Below are 6,444 nucleotides of genomic sequence, written 5' to 3' on the forward strand. Positions count from 1 at the left end.
CGCGAGTTCAAACGACCCAATGGGAGTACTTTTTTTTTTTTTATGCCATACAATCTTCCTAGTACTATTATGTAGGTGTGTGTGTGTGTGTTTTTATTCATTCTTTGGTTTTATAGATGACATACATATTGACTCCTTTTACCGGTCCTTAATTAGGCTCTGGGGAAGCAATGGTGGTGGTGGTGGTGCATTTAAAACTAAACCAAAAATCACCAGTTCTGGACGCGTCAAATATCATATCCGCTTAATGTGTCTACAACCTAATTACTTAAAACTACACTATTTAATTCATTCATATCATGTGCATATTGGTCATTATGCTCATACAACCGACATAACAATTTATTTTCATTATTAGAATCATACATTTCATCAAGTAATACAGATACAAAGAGATTTTCTTTCTGAGAAGACCGTTAGTATTGGCTGGCTGGCAGGCAGGCAGGCAGGCAGGCAGGCATTTGAGGGTTATTATTTCGCCTGTTGATTGGGGGGAGGGTTGATGTGTTAGGGGGTTTTCGGTTAGGTGTGGTGGTGGTGATTGGTGGTGGTGGTGATTGGTGGTGATTGGTGGTGAGTAGTGGTGAGTAGTGGTGGTGGTGGTGGTGGTGGTGGTGGTGGTGGTAGTAGTAGGTGGGAGGGGGGGGGGGGGGGAAGGGGAATGATGGTCTGTGGATTCCTTCTCCGTACCCCTTACATATAAGCAAAAACATGCCTTCCTGTGGGTATAGAAACATTAACACAAATTATATCAGTAACTGATATTGTAGCCTTTTAAACAGAAAAGATTTGTACATACAAATACTTTTAAATTATCATTTATTTGTGGAAATGGCATTTACGTCATTAAATTGATACCTCAGCATCAAGTGTCCTGCAGTGGTCCAGTGGTAAAGTGTATATAAGTGATGCGTATTCTTGGAGTTGCGAGTTCAAACCCGGATTAAGCTATATATATATATATATATATATATATATATATATATATATATATATATATATATATATATATATATATATATATATATATATATATATATATATATATACAACATGTTTTGTTTTGGTTGTTTGTTTTTGTATAAAGCCTCACACACTATATTAAGCGAGTTTGTTTTAAACATGACATACATATTAATTCATTTTACCAGGCCTTATTCCACACAACTCCGTGAATTTCCCGTGGAGCCAGCCAGCCAGCCAGCCAGCCAGCCAGCCAGCCAGCCAGCCAGCCATTCAAACAAAAACAAACGAAACAAAACAAAACAAAACAAAAAACATTATTGCCAACAGCATTTGGTGTTCCCAGGCGGTCACCCATCCAAGTACTAACCAAACCCAACGTTGCTTAACTTCGCTGATCGGACGAGAAGCGGTGTTCTCAACGTGGTATGGCCGTTGGCATGAGACTGCCTACACATTGTGGCTAATAACCAACTCTTTTTAGTCATCACGGCAGGATACGGACCTTCTTGTGGTGTCTTAATGGTAATTGTATCCTAACATATTTTTGTCTCCTTGGCATGGATATTTAACATCGTTTATTCAGTCTTGGGTTTATGTTCTTTCGCCATTTACAGACATTTTACATCTACCTACTTCCTCAGCCTACCCTGCCAATTTCTAATGAATTTGTGGATTTTCTTTTGTAATACATACATGTGTGTGCTCATCTGCTCTTCAGTTTTTATGATATTTGTCTCATCTGTCCTGCTTTATGATACTTTTACAAAGAACATGAACAAATGCTTCTATTTTAGAGAAGATATGGGATCCAGGTTTCGGAGCCGTAAAACCAACCGTCGTGATTGGTGGACGAGTTGCCAGGTTGCAGCTTCTGTACCGTGCCGGCACATAAATAGGTTCGGCTCAAGCGGCGGCAGCATCATTCCCCCGTGACTGTCTGAGCGTCTCTCATCACCTTGGTTATCTCATCATCATCATGGTAGAAGCAAAGCCTACCAAGAAGGCTGCGGCTGCTGCTGCTGTGGTGGCCACCACCAGGAAACCTCGCGTCCAGGTTGCTCACCCGAAAACTAGTCAAATGGTTCTAGCCGCGGTCGCAGCACTCAAAGACCGTAAGGGCTCGTCTCTACAAGCAATCAAGAAGTACGTTGTTGCCAACAACAAAGTCGAGGCTGCCAAGATCGCCATTTACATCCGAAGATTTCTCAAGAAAGCAGTGGCTGACGGCATTCTTGTTCAGACCAAGGGAAGTGGAGCTAGTGGATCATTCAAGCTGGCCGTAGCAGAGAAGAGGGCCGTTCTAACTCCCAAGAAAGCCACCACAACCAAGAAACCATCTACAGCAGCAAAGAAGGCCGTGGTAACTCCCAAGAAAGCCGCCACAAGCAACAAACCACCTACAGCCTTGAAAAAGAAGCAGCAGCAGCAGCAGCTTGTTGTTGGGAACAAAAAGCCCAAAATAAAGAGAGCTTCAAAATCTCCCAAACCACCCAAGGCAAAGAAAGCTGTCAAGAAAACAACAAAGGCAAAATAAACGACGACATGCAAGCAGCATGAATACACATGACAATAAACATCCAGGCCTCCCCCCTCAGTGGAGGGGCCTCATATGATTCCAAAAAGAGTTTAGTTTTGTAGACAAATAAATCATTACTTTTGGGGTAGATTTACTCTGTATATTATATATATATATATATATATATATATATATATATATATATATATATATATATATATATATATACACATACATGGGTGAGGTGATATGGTACCAAAGTTTTGGGTGAGGTGATTGACATTTACACAAGATAAAACACGAACCAATGGGAATAAAAACATAAGAATGGAAGTAACTGCAGAAGGCCTATTGGCCCATAACACAAGCACTTCCTCTTGATGCTTCTATATTGGTTCGGAGTCTTGAAGCTATAATATATATATATATATATATATATATATATATATATATATATATATATATATATATGCACACAAAACTAAATAGTCTTGTTAGACAAATTGCCCCTATTAGAGGCAAGTTGACTAACAAGCCGAATGACTGCAATTGTTTTGAATTTGAGTTAAATCTAACATAGAAATGTAATCAAACCTAACCTAACCTATGCTAACCCAAGCTAAGCTAACCTAACCTAACCTAAGCTAACCCAAGCTAAGCTAAGCTAACCTAACCTAACCTAAGCTAAGCTAACCTAACCTAACCTAACCCAGCAATTCATGATCTTAATATAATACTGTTAATTGGATAAACCAATTTGGAAAGAAATGTTCGAAAATAACAAAATTAACTGTGCTTGTTAGGAAAATTGGGCCTTGCATACTTGTCCCAATAGTGTGGTTCTCGCTTTTAGGTACGACATAAACGTATACCTAAGTTGAGAGAGAAAAAGATTCGCACTCAAACATGCATATCGATTGCCAGTCCTGAATTCTGGGTAGATATTCGTGTCCTCCCTTTTCATTTACCATCATTTGGATACTATCAAAACAGCTCTGAGAAGGATAAAATGAATAAAACGGGTAGCTCACTCATGTAAAAAGGAAGAGTTGGGAAAGATCTCTCTCTCTCTCTCTCTCTCCCTCACCCCCCCCCCCCCCACCACCACCAATGATCCTGCTCTGCTAGTATATAACGGAACAAACCTTCCCCCCCCCCCCACCCCTCCCTCCCCAATCAGAGTCCCTTTAAGCATGCGAGGATAAAAAATAGATTTCATAAGACCCAATGTGCTAGCTGATATCAAAACAATTTATGTTATCGTCTATTAAGCCCTTCAGTAAAAAAGTATAGGGACCTAATTAGGTCCCGTTTTGAGGTGGTGGTGGGTGGAATCGATGGATTAGCCAAGCTCTTATCCGCCGAATCCGTAGAGGGTACGACCCTGGCGCTTCAGAGCGTACACCACGTCCATGGCAGTGACGGTCTTCCTCTTGGCGTGTTCCGTGTAGGTTACAGCATCACGGATGACGTTCTCGAGGAACACCTTCAGGACGCCACGGGTCTCTTCGTAGATGAGACCCGAAATACGCTTCACGCCGCCACGACGAGCTAAGCGACGAATAGCGGGCTTGGTGATGCCCTGGATGTTGTCACGTAGCACCTTACGATGACGCTTGGCGCCACCCTTTCCGAGTCCCTTGCCTCCCTTGCCGCGTCCAGTCATGGTGTTGAAGTTGTGTGAATAATAAAATTTCGGCACGATTTCCCCAGACTATATCCCGTCAAGCGGACGTACTTGTAGCATGGCAACTCCTAACTCCTGCCTGTCCTTACTTTATGCTTGTACTCGAGCAGAAACACGGCTTTCTCACAACGCTTTCAAAACTGCAGTTGCCTACTCGTCTGTTTCACGTCTCTGTGAAATGACTTTTGCACAAATCCAAAAAATAGAGCAAAATCAGCGATAATAGTGTTTGAGGTGAGCTGCCTGTTGGCTGCAGCCAGAGGAAGGAGGGGAGGGGCAACGGGGTGACGTAGGCGAGTCGAGCAGCCAATGGCGCTCGAGCAAGCGCCTCGAGACGGCGTATATAAGCAAAAATTTTTCGGCGCCGGCCATCACAAACCACAGTTGTTCACCATGGCTCGCACCAAGCAGACTGCTCGCAAGTCCACGGGAGGCAAGGCTCCTCGTAAGCAGCTGGCCACCAAGGCAGCACGCAAGTCTGCTCCTGCCACAGGGGGCGTGAAGAAGCCTCACCGTTACAGGCCCGGAACGGTCGCCCTGCGTGAGATCCGTCGTTACCAGAAGAGCACAGAGTTGCTCATCAGGAAACTTCCCTTCCAGCGTCTGGTGCGCGAGATTGCCCAGGACTTCAAGACCGATCTTCGCTTCCAGTCGTCTGCCGTCATGGCTTTACAGGAGGCATCCGAGGCTTACCTGGTCGGTCTCTTCGAGGACACTAACCTCTGTGCCATCCACGCCAAGCGTGTCACCATCATGCCAAAGGACATTCAGCTTGCTCGCCGTATCCGTGGAGAGCGTGCATAAGCTAAAACGACCACCCTAGTATACACCAAACTCGGCCCTTCTCAGGGCCAAAATATCCTTCTAAGGAGATTTCAGACATTCCTAGCATCAGTCATATGAATTAACCTTCATCTATACATATAATAAATAAATAAATACAATAATTTAGGTGGCATACATACACTGTACACGTGATATCAATAAATCAAGTCATTTGTAGTACAACCTGTCCTCTTACAAACAAAACGCCGTCGCTTTTCATTCTTATGCACTGCCAAGGATCCTCCCCCCCCCCCCCCCCAAAAAAAAAAAAAAAAAAAAAATTGTCATACTGTACTAGAAATAAAAGCAGCTTGTATAAGTGACATACTGTCCTGTCCTGTTTTATTCTGTTTTTGGTCCTCTGGCTTAATCTGTTAAGTTAGGAGATGACATTTTAAATTAACCGTTTTCTTGACATTTTCAAACCTTAAGAGGGTGGCCTGCATAGTAATCCTAATGTGGAACATAACAATGAATCTCTAATCTCTAGAAAAAAGATACCGAGTGTTATATGTGTGTTGAGAGAGAGAGAGAGAGAGAGAGAGAGAGAGAGAGAGAGAGAGAGAGAGAGAGAGAGAGAGAGAGAGAGAGAGAGAGAGAGAGAGAGAGAGAGAGAGAGAGACATGCAGAGACAGAGACAGAGACAGACAGACAGACAGACAGAAGACTGAGAGAGAGAAACACACACAGACAGTTTCATAAATATTCTCATTTTATAGCTATTTGCTTTCAGTGACAGAGGTTTTTGTTATAATAGTATTGGTGTCTAACACTCACAATCTCTTTAGAAATTAAAGTGTGGCTCCAATGGAGCCGAGTTTGTTGGTTTGAGGCCAAGCCACCACCACAGGGCAGTAAGTAAGCCGTTTACTTGGAGGAGGTGTACTTGGTGACGGCCTTAGTGCCCTCAGAGACGGCGTGCTTGGCCAGTTCTCCGGGCAACAGGAGCCTTACAGCCGTCTGGATCTCCCGACTGGTAATGGTGGAACGCTTGTTGTAGTGGGCCAGGCGAGAAGCCTCGGCGGCGATGCGCTCGAAGATGTCGTTCACGAACGAGTTCATGATCGACATGGCTTTGGAAGAGATACCAGTGTCGGGGTGGACCTGCTTCAGCACTTTGTAGATGTAGATGCTGTAGCTCTCCTTCCTCCTGCGCTTCTTTTTCTTATCGCCCTTGGCAATGGCCTTCTGGGCCTTTCCGGCCTTCTTGGCAGCCTTTCCAGATGCCTTGGGTGGCATGATGATGCTCGTGCTGGCTGGCGTTGCGATACAATAATGAACTTTTGCGCGAGTCGAGCTTTCCTTTTATATCCCGCTCGCGACTCAGCTCAGAGCGGGTCGCGTGGCGGAGCGCGCTGATTGGTCAGTGGCGGACTCCCTTGATCCTGAGCGGGGTATATAACACGAAGCTCGATCTGCGGGCCGGCATAAAACACCACAAACCCACAAC

The 6,444-nt window shown here is 44.1% G+C and overlaps 1 non-coding gene across 1 annotated transcript; it reads right to left on the reverse strand.

The window, feature by feature from the left end:
- Positions 1 to 1,284: 1,284 nt before the first annotated feature.
- Positions 1,285 to 1,403, reverse strand: LOC138356353 (5S ribosomal RNA). The gene has a single exon (XR_011224381.1). It is a non-coding gene; the product is annotated as a 5S ribosomal RNA (ribosomal RNA).
- Positions 1,404 to 6,444: the final 5,041 nt, after the last annotated feature.

Source organism: Procambarus clarkii, chromosome 71, assembly GCF_040958095.1.
Source record: "Procambarus clarkii isolate CNS0578487 chromosome 71, FALCON_Pclarkii_2.0, whole genome shotgun sequence".
Taxonomy (NCBI): Eukaryota; Metazoa; Arthropoda; class Malacostraca; order Decapoda; family Cambaridae; genus Procambarus; species Procambarus clarkii.